This window comes from Pelecanus crispus, chromosome 6 (assembly GCF_030463565.1).
Source record: "Pelecanus crispus isolate bPelCri1 chromosome 6, bPelCri1.pri, whole genome shotgun sequence".
Classification (NCBI taxonomy): Eukaryota; Metazoa; Chordata; class Aves; order Pelecaniformes; family Pelecanidae; genus Pelecanus; species Pelecanus crispus.
The window spans coordinates 65,401,598-65,413,497 of record NC_134648.1 but is presented as its reverse complement, the minus strand read 5'-3'; the positions used below and the strand labels follow the sequence as shown (position 1 = coordinate 65,413,497).

Below are 11,900 nucleotides of genomic sequence, written 5' to 3'. Positions count from 1 at the left end.
CACCTTTCCGAGTCGTCTCCCTTAGTACCCGTACCAAAAAGTTCTCTTGAGTGTGGGCTTCAGGGATTTCCTGGGCCTGTTCATGTCTGCTCGATGGCAGTCCCAGTTAGCAGCTGGGAAGCTGAAGTCGCCCGTAAGGACGACACAGGGCGACTCATCTAGACATTTCCCTTGATTCCTTCTAGAATAAGACATCGGTGTCATCATCCTGGCTGGGTAATCCAGAGTAGACTCCTGCAAGAACACGCACTTCATTAGCTTTTCCCCTAATCTTTACGCAGAGGCTCTCAACCAGGTCGTCCTCCCCTGCAAGCGCTGCACAGTCCGACCCCTCCCTTACACGCAGCGCTACCGGTCCGCCTCGCCTGCCCTGCCTCTCTCTCCTGAAGAGCCTGTAACCGTCTCCATCACAGCGCTCCACTCTCAGGACTCTTCCCAACAAGTCTCACTTACGCCAATGATGTCGTAGCTCTGGCACCGAGCCAAGGCCTCTACTCCATGGAATCACAGAATCACAGAATCACAGAATCGTAGAATGCTTTGGCTTGGAAGGGACCTTTAGAGGTCACCTAGCCCAACCGCCCTGCAGCGAGCAAGGACACCTTTAACTAGATCAGGTTGCTGAGAGCCCCATCCAACCTGACCTTGAAGGTTTCCAGGGACGGGGCCTCCACTACCTGTCTGGGCAACCCGTTCTAGTGCCTCACCACCCTCACTGGAAAAAAACGTACAAACATTTCAGATGCGCTCCAGTGTACTCAGTACATCGTGGAGCAGAGCGAAGGCTCTCGCTAGCACAGCGTCCCTCAAGCAGTGACATACCGTCCCATAGCTTAGCACTAGTAGGCCGGATTTTATCCCTCCCCGCCTTCAAACCTAGTTTAAAGCTCTTTCAAGCAGCACCGCTAATTCGTGAGCAAAAATACTCTTCCCCCGTTGAGAACGGTGAATCTCGTCAGGCCCCAGCAGGCCTGGTGTCGCACAGGCCACCCCATGATTGAAAAAGCCCAAACTCTGGCAGCGCCGCTAGCCTCGGGGCCAGGTAGTGATACGCGGCGTCTGCCTGTTTCTTTCCATGTCATTCCCTAGAGCTGGGAGGACAGAGGAGAGTCCTGCCTGCGCTCGTGATCCCGTCACCAATCTCCCCGAGGCCCTGAAGTCTCTCTTGACCGCCCTTGGGCTTCTCGTCGCGACTTTGTTGGTACCCGCACGAAAAAGCAAGAGCTGATAATAACCTGAGGGCCGTACAAGGCTAGGAAGCTTCCTGGCGACGCCTTCTACCCGAGCCACAGGGAGGCAGAACGCTTCCCCAAAAGGCAGGCCTGGTCGGCAGAGCAGGGGAGTAGTGAATGAATTCTTTATTTTGCTTTCCCTACTAACCTGTCCGCTCCCAGCCCACGCGTTTTCCCGCTTTTGCCCGTCAGATTCTCTCCACCATCCCACCGGGGGCAAGGGATTGAGCTGCTGTGTGATGCCAAGCTGCCTGCTGGGATTAACCCGCCGCGCCTGGGAAGCCAAAGCCCAGTGAATCGTTGAAACCAGAGCCCAGTCGCCCGTGCCTGCCTTCCTCCCCAGAGTGATGCACAGACACTCACAGAGGCGGCGTCTGTGCGTTAAACGAGTCCTTTATTGGCATCTTTGCACAGGGTCAAGCTCCCAGAGGGAAGGGACTCTCCCAGAGAGGGAGGGCGGTGGCTGTCCAGGTGGTAACGGGAGTCTCTGTTGCCAGGCTCCTTGCAACGGCCGCTCCAGCTGCATCGGGTCCCACTGCCCGGACCGCGCTTTTGCTGCGGAGCTGCGGGGCAGGTGTGGCAGCAGTTCCCGCTGCCGACTGAGCAGCGTGTTCTCCGTGTGCAGCGTGCCGGGTTCTGCAGCACCAGCTCCCCGGGGAGCGTCTAGGAAGCACAGATTCTCCACCTGGCCCCCAGTGAACACACAGAGGCACATCAGCGGTGCCTCTCGCTTGGTCCCTGCACAGCCGGAGGTGCCAGCAACAATTTCTGGGCCCGTGTGAAATGCCATCCTGGCTGGCCCAGTGCGAGGGGAAAGCAGGGCAAAACTCATCCTTGTCGCCACTGTAGCTGTCCCTGGCTGCTGTGCTGGGGACTCCATCGAGAGGAGAACAGTGCCGCCCTTGGCAGAGGGCTGCTGCACGGGGTTCGCCCTTTCCTTTCTGCGTCCCGCATTCTTCCCTCTGTCTCCGTCCTGTGTGAGGTGGCCGTCTGCCATCAGCTGTGAGTCCCACAAACACAGCCCCGTGCATGAAGACCTCCTTCAGTGCCCGTAGAACAGCAGTCTTACGAGCCGGTCTTGCAGCTCATCGGACTCACGCAGCGCCTCGGCATGGGCGGCTGGATCCTGTGCCAGGCGCTGGAAGAGGTTGGGTGGCTCGGCCGTCTGGAAAGCTGGGAGCAAGATGACGTCGTCGGGCATGTTCTCATTGCCAAAGAAGAAGTGGTCGAGGCGTTTCTCCTGCAGGCAGCAGCGCAGGTAGCGCATGATACCCTGCAGCCGCAGCAGGAAATCCCTCCTGCGCCAGCCTGACAGGGGTGCGGTGGTCAGGAGGTGCATCACAGCTGTCTTCAAGGCACAGGTGGAAAAGCCTGTGCCCGCCAGGATGCGGGCGCAGAGCTGCAGGCATTTGAGGTGGAAGCTGTTATGCGGGGCCTGCCTGGCCGTATGCCTGAAGACCTTCACCTCTGCCACAGCGTAGCTCTCTGGCCACGTTGTGCTTGGGGTGAAGATGGCCTCTGCAGTCTGGCTGCTCAGGAAGATGTCCGAGTCGCCTTGCCGCACCCCAAGCATTATCTCAATGAAGAGGGTTCTCCCGGAGGCATTCGTCAGCTGCAGCTTGCAGGAGCGGCTGGAGGGCAGCACCTTCGTATTGTGGCGACGCGACCGAGGCACTGCCACCCGGGCTGACCTCACGAAGCTCTGGAACCAGCGGGCAGTTTTCTGCACATCTAGGTAGGAGCCAGTGCAGAGGGTGCCTAGGAGGCTGGGACCCTGATTTCTCCTCAGCTCCTCCTTGGGGTGGTGGAGGAAGCACAGCAGGTTCTCCACCAGCTGCTCCCTCGTGCAGGTGCACTCCAGCTCCACGCGGAGGCAGGAGTCCTTTGCCTGCATCTCCCCCGTGTTGCCCAGCTCCAGGTGGAAGGTGTGCCCACAGCGGGGCTGCAGGGGCACGAGCAGGCGGGAGACAGCATCATCCCCACGGGGACTGCAACCTTCAAAAGCACTGCCCACCCCGATGGCTGGTTGCCGCACCGGGAAGAAACTATTTGACAAGAGCACCTGGAAGACACGGAGGAGGTCGGCCACCAGCTTCGCCCACCACCTGGCTCCTGTACGCCAGGTTCTGCACTGGCCACTGGATGCGCTTTGCAAAACTCCCGCCGAGACCCCTCTCATCAGCAGGATCTTCTCCTTCACTTTCTTCCTCCTCCTGCTCTTCTTCCTCCCCCTGCTCCTCTTCCTCCCGCTGCTCCTCTTCCTCCTCCAGCTCTGTGCTGCTGCTGGAGCTCTCCCCGTCGCTGCTGCTGTCCATCCACGTCGTGGATTGTTTTCCTGAGCCACCAGCAGAGCCCGAAGAGCAGGACAAGGACTCCGGCAATCAGCCAGAACTGCCACTGCTGCAAGGCAGCCAAGAGCTGGCCTCCCCAGGCAATGCTGCGCGGCTCCTGGCTCCTCTGCTCCAGCTCCTGCAGCAGGCGAGTCATCTCGGCGTTGAGCCGCTCCGCACGCTGCTGCATGCGCTCGCGCGTGGCCTCATCCAGCTCGTCACCGACCATCTGGGGGAGCTGGAAGATGCTTTGCAGAAGCACGGCAAGGACTTTTGTGGCAGCCATGGCCTGCAGGAGGAGGGAGAGCAGGGGTTGGCTGGGTCCGGGAGGGAGAGAGCTGGTGGCGGGGGGAGCGGGGAGGGGAGCCGCAGGGAGCTGGGGGCAGGTAGGCGAGGGGGCGAGGCAGCTGGGAGGCAGCAAGGCCCGAGCCCAGCCCTGGCAGCACCGTGCCTTGCCCAAGGCACTGCCACGAGCGGCTGGGCTCTCGGTGCAGGGTGAGAACCCACCGTGCCGGGGGCCCGCCTTTCTGCCCCGGCCCTCGTCCAGCCCGGCTTCCCGCCGCGTGCGCACTCACCGCTGTCCCAGGCCGTACTGGGGCAGCGCTGCCTGCTGGCGCCTTTTATAACCGCCCCCCATTGTGACTCGTCCCCTATGCGCCAGAGCGCATCACAGGCACGCCCGCCGGCCAGCCCCGCCCTTCGGCCCCCCCCCCCCAGCTCAGCCACTCGCAGCTGCCCTGCTCTACTGGCTAAGGCTGGCCTAGAGTGAACTGCTTAACCACAGGAGCTTGCGTGCTGCTTTCTTTTGGATTTATTATCGTCGGCCTGCCACGGCAATCTCATAGTCACAGAATATCCTGAGTTGGAAGGGACCCACGAGGATCATCGAGTCCAACCCGTGACTCCGCCCCGGGCAGCCTTGAAGTTAAAGCGTATACCTAGGAGCGTTGCCCCATTGCTTCTTGAATACCAACAGGCTTGGGGCCATGACCGTTTCCTGGGAGGAGCTTGCTCCGCTGCTTGCCCGCCCTCTCAGTGAACAACTTTTTCCTAATACCCAATCCGAACTTCCCTTGAGGCCGCTTGAAGCCATTCCTTTGCGTCCTACCACGGGCCCCCAGAGAGAAGAGATCAGCACCTCCCTCTGCGCTCCCCGTCGTGAGGAATTTGTAGACAGCAGTGAGCTCAGCCCTCGGTCTCCTCTCCTCTAAGCTGAACAACCCCAGCGTCCTCAGCCGCGCCTCGTAAGCACATGCCCGCTAGTCCTTTCACCATCTTTGCTGCCTTCTTTTGAAGCGCATTCTAATAGTTTGATATCCTTCCTACACTGTGGTGCCCCAAAGGGCACACAGTACTCGAGGTGAGGCCACACCAGGACGGAGGGTCGTGGGTCAATCCCTTCTTCCGAGCAGCTAGCTACGCCGTGCCTAGCGCACCCCAGGAGACGGCTGGCCCTTTTGGCCACCAGGGCACGTTCTTGACTCCTATTGAGCTGACCACCAACCCAAATGCCCAGATCCCTTTCCAAAGCCCATACGTGTTTGCTCGCTGCCTAAGTTCCCAAAGGAGATTCCTGGTCAGCCAAGCCACTGGCCTTCTGCCCCTCTCGCTTGACTTGCGACACGTTGGAATTGCCCGCTCCTGTGCTCTTAAGAAAGGGCTCTTAAAAAGTGACCAGCATTTACGGACACCAATACCCGCAAAAGCAGACTGCCAGGGGACCTTACTAACTAGCTCCTTGAGCAGCCTGAAGTCTGCTCTCCCGGGGTGCAGGGTAGTAGCTCTGCAGACAGTTTTTCCCATATCACCAGGTTTTCCACTCAACCGCTTCTCGATCGCTACACGGCCAAGACAGCCACCGATCGTCACTTCACCCACGACGCCATCTCTAGGTACAAACAACAGGTCTAGGAGGGCACCTTTCCGAGTCGTCTCCCTTAGTACCCGTACCAAAAAGTTCTCTTGAGTGTGGGCTTCAGGGATTTCCTGGGCCTGTTCATGTCTGCTCGATGGCAGTCCCAGTTAGCAGCTGGGAAGCTGAAGTCGCCCGTAAGGACGACACAGGGCGACTCATCTAGACATTTCCCTTGATTCCTTCTAGAATAAGACATCGGTGTCATCATCCTGGCTGGGTAATCCAGAGTAGACTCCTGCAAGAACACGCACTTCATTAGCTTTTCCCCTAATCTTTACGCAGAGGCTCTCAACCAGGTCGTCCTCCCCTGCAAGCGCTGCACAGTCCGACCCCTCCCTTACACGCAGCGCTACCGGTCCGCCTCGCCTGCCCTGCCTCTCTCTCCTGAAGAGCCTGTAACCGTCTCCATCACAGCGCTCCACTCTCAGGACTCTTCCCAACAAGTCTCACTTACGCCAATGATGTCGTAGCTCTGGCACCGAGCCAAGGCCTCTACTCCATGGAATCACAGAATCACAGAATCACAGAATCGTAGAATGCTTTGGCTTGGAAGGGACCTTTAGAGGTCACCTAGCCCAACCGCCCTGCAGCGAGCAAGGACACCTTTAACTAGATCAGGTTGCTGAGAGCCCCATCCAACCTGACCTTGAAGGTTTCCAGGGACGGGGCCTCCACTACCTGTCTGGGCAACCCGTTCTAGTGCCTCACCACCCTCACTGGAAAAAAACGTACAAACATTTCAGATGCGCTCCAGTGTACTCAGTACATCGTGGAGCAGAGCGAAGGCTCTCGCTAGCACAGCGTCCCTCAAGCAGTGACATACCGTCCCATAGCTTAGCACTAGTAGGCCGGATTTTATCCCTCCCCGCCTTCAAACCTAGTTTAAAGCTCTTTCAAGCAGCACCGCTAATTCGTGAGCAAAAATACTCTTCCCCCGTTGAGAACGGTGAATCTCGTCAGGCCCCAGCAGGCCTGGTGTCGCACAGGCCACCCCATGATTGAAAAAGCCCAAACTCTGGCAGCGCCGCTAGCCTCGGGGCCAGGTAGTGATACGCGGCGTCTGCCTGTTTCTTTCCATGTCATTCCCTAGAGCTGGGAGGACAGAGGAGAGTCCTGCCTGCGCTCGTGATCCCGTCACCAATCTCCCCGAGGCCCTGAAGTCTCTCTTGACCGCCCTTGGGCTTCTCGTCGCGACTTTGTTGGTACCCCCCGCACGAAAAAGCAAGAGCTGATAATAACCTGAGGGCCGTACAAGGCTAGGAAGCTTCCTGGCGACAGCCTTCTCTACCCGAGCCACAGGGAGGCAGAACGCTTCCCCAAAAGGCAGGCCTGGTCGGCCAGAGCAGGGGAGTAGTGAATGAATTCTTTATTTTGCTTTCCCTACTAACCTGTCCCGCTCCCAGCCCACGCGTTCTTCCCGCTTTTGCCCGTCAGATTCTCTCCACCATCCCACCGGGGGCAAGGGATTGAGCTGCTGTGTGATGCCAAGCTGCCTGCTGGGATTAACCCGCCGCGCCTGGGAAGCCAAAGCCCAGTGAATCGTTGAAACCAGAGCCCAGTCGCCCGTGCCTGCCTTCCTCCCCAGAGTGATGCACAGACACTCACAGAGGCGGCGTCTGTGCGTTAAACGAGTCCTTTATTGGCATCTTTGCACAGGGTCAAGCTCCAGAGGGAAGGGACTCTCCCAGAGAGGGAGGGCGGTGGCTGTCCAGGTGGTAACGGGAGTCTCTGTTGCCAGGCTCCTTGCAACGGCCGCTCCAGCTGCATCGGGTCCCACTGCCCGGACCGCGCTTTTGCTGCGGAGCTTGCGGGGCAGGTGTGGCAGCAGTTCCCCCGCTGCCGACTGAGCAGCGTGTTCTCCCGTGTGCAGCGTGCCGGGTTCTGCAGCACCAGCTCCCCGGGGGAGCGTCTAGGAAGCACAGATTCTCCACCTGGCCCCCAGTGAACACACAGAGGCACATCAGCGGTGCCTCTCGCTTGGTCCCTGCACAGCCGGAGGTGCCAGCAACAATTTCTGGGCCCGTGTGAAATGCCATCCTGGCTGGCCCAGTGCGAGGGGAAAGCAGGGCAAAACTCATCCTTGTCGCCACTGTAGCTGTCCCTGGCTGCTGTGCTGGGGGACTCCATCGAGAGGAGAACAGTGCCGCCCTTGGCAGAGGGCTGCTGCACGGGGTTCGCCCTTTCCTTTCTGCGTCCCGCATTCTTCCCTCTGTCTCCGTCCTGTGTGAGGTGGCCGTCTGCCCATCAGCTGTGAGTCCCACAAACACAGCCCCGTGCATGAAGACCTCCTTCAGTGCCCGTAGAACAGCAGTCTTACGAGCCGATCTTGCAGCTCATCGGACTCACGCAGCGCCTCGGCACGGGCGGCTGGATCCTGTGCCAGGCGCTGAAATGTTGGGTGGCTCGGCCGTCTGGAAAGCTGGGAGCAAGATGACGTCGTCGGGCATGTTCTCATTGCCAAAGAGAAGTGGTCGAGGCGTTTCTCCTGCAGGCAGCAGCGCAGGTAGCGCATGATACCCTGCAGCCCGCAGCAGGAAATCCCTCCTGCGCCAGCCTGACAGGGGTGCGGTGGTCAGGAGGTGCATCACAGCTGTCTTCAAGGCACAGGTGGAAAAGCCTGTGCCCGCCAGGATGCGGGCGCAGAGCTGCAGGCATTTGAGGTGGAAAGCTGTTATGCGGGGCCTGCCTGGCCGTATGCCTGAAGACCTTCACCTCTGCCACAGCGTAGCTCTCTGGCCACGTTTGTGCTTGGGGTGAAGATGGCTCTGCAGTCTGGCTGCTCAGGAAGAGTCCGAGTCGCCTTTGCCGCACCCCAAGCATTAATCTCAATGAAGGGGTTCTCCCGGAGGGCATTCCGTCAGCTGCAGCTTGCAGGAGCGGCTGGAGGGCAGCACCTTCGTATTGTGGCGACGCGACCGAGGCACTGCCACCCGGGCTGACCTCACGAAGCTCTGGAACCAGCGGGCAGTTCTTCTCTGCACATCTAGGTAGAGCCAGTGCAGAGGGTGCCTAGGAGGCTGGGACCCTGATTTCTCCTCAGCTCCTCCTTGGGGGTGGTGGAGGAAGCACAGCAGGTTCTCCACCAGCTGCTCCCTCGTGCAGGTGCACTCCAGCTCCACGCGGAGGCAGGAGTCCTTTGCCTGCAATCTCCCCCGTGTTGCCCGAGCTCCAGGTGGAAGGTGTGCCCACAGCGGGGCTGCAGGGGCACGAGCAGGCGGGGAGACAGCATCATCCCCACGGGGACTGCAACCTTCAAAAGCACTGCCCACCCCGATGGCTGGTTGCCGCACCGGGAAGAAACTATTTGACAAGAGCACCTGGAAGACACGGAGGAGGTCGGCCACCAGCTTCGCCCACCACCTGCTCCTGTACGCCAGGTTCTGCACTGGCCACTGGATGCGCTTTGCAAAACTCCCGCCGAGACCCCTCTCATCAGCAGGATCTTCTCCTTCACTTTCTTCCTCCTCCTGCTCTTCTTCCTCCCCCCTGCTCTCTTCCTCCCGCTGCTCCTCTTCCTCCTCCAGCTCTGTGCTGCTGCTGGAGCTCTCCCCGTCGCCGCTGCTGTCCATCCACGTTGTGGATTGTTTTCCTGAGCCACCAGCAGAGCCCGAAGAGCAGGACAAGGACTCCGGCAATCAGCCAGAACTGCCACTGCTGCAAGGCAGCCAAGAGCTGGCCTCCCCAGGCAATGCTGCGCGGCTCCTGGCTCCTCTGCTCCAGCTCCTGCAGCAGGCAGTCATCTCGGCGTTGAGCCGCTCCGCACGCTGCTGCATGCGCTCACCGCCGTGGCCTCATCCAGCTCGTCACCGACCATCTGGGGGAGCTGGAAGATGCTTTGCAGAAGCACGGCAAGGACTTTTGTGGCAGCCATGGCCTGCAGGAGGAGGGAGAGCAGGGGTTGGCTGGGTCCGGGAGGGGAGAGAGCTGGTGGCGGGGGGAGCGGGAGGGGGAGCCGCAGGGAGCTGGGGCAGGTAGGCGAGGGGGCGAGGCAGCTGGGAGGCAGCAAGGCCGAGCCCAGCCCTGGCAGCACCGTGCCTTGCCCAAGGCACTGCCACGAGCGGCTGGGCTCTCGGTGCAGGGTGAGAACCCACCGTGCCGGGGGCCCGCCTTTCTGCCCCCGGCCCTCGTCCCAGCCCGGCTTCCCCGCCGCGTGCGCACTCACCCGCTGTCCCCAGGCCGTACTGGGGCAGCGCTGCCTGCTGGCGCCTTTTATAACCGCCCCCCATTGTGACTCGTCCCCTATGCGCCAGAGCGCATCACAGGCACGCCCGCCGGCCAGCCCCGCCCTTCGGGCCCCCCCCCCCAGCTCAGCCACTCGCAGCTGCCCTGCTCTACTGGCTAAGGCTTGGCCTAGAGTGAACTGCTTAACCACAGGAGCTTGCGTGCTGCTTTCTTTTGGATTTATTATCGTCGGCCTGCCACGGCAATCTCATAGTCACAGAATATCCTGAGTTGGAAGGGACCCACGAGGATCATCGAGTCCAACCCGTGACTCCGCCCCCGGGCAGCCTTGAAGTTAAAGCGTATACCTAGGAGCGTTGCCCCATTGCTTCTTGAAATACCAACAGGCTTGGGGGCCATGACCGTTTCCTGGGAGGAGCTTGCTCCGCTGCTTGCCCGCCCTCTCAGTGAACAACTTTTTCCTAATACCCAATCCGAACTTCCCTTGAGGCCGCTTGAAGCCATTCCTTTGCGTCCTACCACGGGCCCCCAGAGAGAAGAGATCAGCACCTCCCTCTGCGCTCCCCGTCGTGAGGAATTTGTAGACAGCAGTGAGCTCAGCCCTCGGTCTCCTCTCCTCTAAGCTGAACAACCCCAGCGTCCTCCAGCCGCGCCTCGTAAGCACATGCCCGCTAGTCCTTTCACCATCTTTGCTGCCTTCTTTTTGAAGCGCATTCTAATAGTTTGATATCCTTCCTACACTGTGGTGCCCCAAAGGGCACACAGTACTCGAGGTGAGGCCGCACCAGGACGGAGGGTCGTGGGTCAATCCCTTCTTCCGAGCAGCTAGCTACGCCGTGCCTAGCGCACCCCAGGAGACGGCTGGCCCTTTTGGCCACCAGGGCACGTTCTTGACTCCTATTGAGCTGACCACCAACCCAAATGCCCAGATCCCTTTCCAAAGCCCATACGTGTTTGCTCGCTGCCTAAGTTCCCAAAGGAGATTCCTGGTCAGCCAAGCCACTGGCCTTCTGCCCCTCTCGCTTGACTTGCGACACGTTGGAATTGCCCGCTCCTGTGCTCTTAAGAAAGGGCTCTTAAAAAGTGACCAGCATTTACGGACACCAATACCCGCAAAAGCAGACTGCCAGGGGACCTTACTAACTAGCTCCTTGAGCAGCCTGAAGTCTGCTCTCCCGGGGTGCGGGGTAGTAGCTCTGCAGACAGTTTTTCCCATATCACCAGGTTTTCCACTCAACCGCTTCTCGATCGCTACACGGCCAAGACAGCCACCGATCGTCACTTCACCCACGACGCCATCTCTAGGTACAAACAACAGGTCTAGGAGGGCACCTTTCCGAGTCGTCTCCCTTAGTACCCGTACCAAAAAGTTCTCTTGAGTGTGGGCTTCAGGGATTTCCTGGGCCTGTTCATGTCTGCTCGATGGCAGTCCCAGTTAGCAGCTGGGAAGCTGAAGTCGCCCGTAAGGACGACACAGGGCGACTCATCTAGACATTTCCCTTGATTCCTTCTAGAATAAGACATCGGTGTCATCATCCTGGCTGGGTAATCCAGAGTAGACTCCTGCAAGAACACGCACTTCATTAGCTTTTCCCCTAATCTTTACGCAGAGGCTCTCAACCAGGTCGTCCTCCCCTGCAAGCGCTGCACAGTCCGACCCCTCCCTTACACGCAGCGCTACCGGTCCGCCTCGCCTGCCCTGCCTCTCTCTCCTGAAGAGCCTGTAACCGTCTCCATCACAGCGCTCCACTCTCAGGACTCTTCCCAACAAGTCTCACTTACGCCAATGATGTCGTAGCTCTGGCACCGAGCCAAGGCCTCTACTCCATGGAATCACAGAATCACAGAATCACAGAATCACAGAATCGTAGAATGCTTTGGCTTGGAAGGGACCTTTAGAGGTCACCTAGCCCAACCGCCCTGCAGCGAGCAAGGACACCTTTAACTAGATCAGGTTGCTGAGAGCCCCATCCAACCTGACCTTGAAGGTTTCCAGGGACGGGGCCTCCACTACCTGTCTGGGCAACCCGTTCTAGTGCCTCACCACCCTCACTGGAAAAAAACGTACAAACATTTCAGATGCGCTCCAGTGTACTCAGTACATCGTGGAGCAGAGCGAAGGCTCTCGCTAGCACAGCGTCCCTCAAGCAGTGACATACCGTCCCATAGCTTAGCACTAGTAGGCCGGATTTTATCCCTCCCCGCCTTCAAACCTAGTTTAAAGCTCTTTCAAGCAGCACC

General features: G+C 59.5%; 1 pseudogene; it reads right to left on the bottom strand.

Annotated features, from left to right (window-relative positions):
- Positions 1-2,274: 2,274 nt before the first annotated feature.
- LOC142593819 (inositol 1,4,5-trisphosphate receptor-interacting protein-like 1) overlaps positions 2,275-11,900 on the bottom strand; it is a 13,117-nt pseudogene continuing 3,491 nt past the window's right edge.